Consider the following 1,306-nt stretch of genomic DNA (forward strand, 5'->3'; position numbering starts at 1 on the left):
CTGCAGAAGCCACATAATGGTAAGTCTACCCATCCCTCTTCCTGTTGACAACTTGGCTGCACACGATACACTGAATGTGAAGCAAGTAGGTGTTTAAGTCACTTCATTCACTTTTCTAAATACACTGATAATCCATGTTTTTATTGAGGTTTGCTCAATATTTAGCATTATATGTACCTGTGGACATTGCTACATCTCTCGTCCCATTTTACAGAAAATTAAATGTCAACCTTTTCAAAGATCCCATGCTAGTATCATTTATTTGCTAAGAAAATGCTATTGTAATAAATAAGGATCAAAAGTTATTTCCTATGCTTTTCACTCCACATCAATAGCCTTTTAATTTAAGGTATCAAGATGTTAATGTGTTGCATGGCACTGAATTTCCCCTTTTTTTGTTAGAGTTGACTGCTCGTTATTTCCAATTAGTGTTCCTTTACTAGAGGTTATGGAGAGCAAATATAGTTATATTGCTTATCCATTACAGAATGCTGCCATTTGCTTAGATTAAATTCATGCTAGAGCTGCTGAGCTTAAAAGGCATTAATTAACAATCCACATGAACTGTGGTCATCAAATAATGTTAACATGAATCCATAAGGTATATGAAGATAAAATATTTTCATAAAGGAATTATCATAGGTTCTTCCAATGTTTGGAAAATTATGTTGGTGTGTTTTTTTTTTTTTCTACTATTGCATCTCCAAATTCTATTCATCTTTACAAGTAACTACATTAAACTCTTGAAATAATGGTAGAGCAAAAATTACTTACATCATGCATTTCTCACGAGACAAAAAATCCATTATACTTTTCCAAGATGATGTTTCATGGTAGCAGCTAGGCAGAAGTTGAGAACATGGAAACTGCAAGTAAAGGGAAAGGACACATAGAGGATTTATAAAGAGAGGTGAAGGTGAAGGAGAGAGAGGGAAAGAGTGGGGAGGGTGTGGGATAGATGGAAAGAGTGAGGAGGGTGTGAAAGAGATGGAAAGAGTGGGGAGGGTGAGGGAGAGAGAGGGAAAGAGAGGGGAGGGTGTGGGAAAGAAAGGGGAGGGTGAGGGAGAGAGAGGGAAAGGAAGGGGAGGTAGGGAGGAGGGAGAGCGGATGATAAAGACACTGGAAATAGCATTATCTATAATGTGGAAATGAAGTGTATTGCACACATCTTTGCCATAAGTGTCATCCTCTGAAATGCAATAATGTTTTGTTTAAGCTGGCATTTTACTTCTATTCATCATCAACATTTTTCTTACAACACTTGAAAATCAATAAGGCCAAAGATGATATCATTTAATAATTTTAT

This window comes from Penaeus monodon, chromosome 28 (assembly GCF_015228065.2).
Source record: "Penaeus monodon isolate SGIC_2016 chromosome 28, NSTDA_Pmon_1, whole genome shotgun sequence".
Classification (NCBI taxonomy): Eukaryota; Metazoa; Arthropoda; class Malacostraca; order Decapoda; family Penaeidae; genus Penaeus; species Penaeus monodon.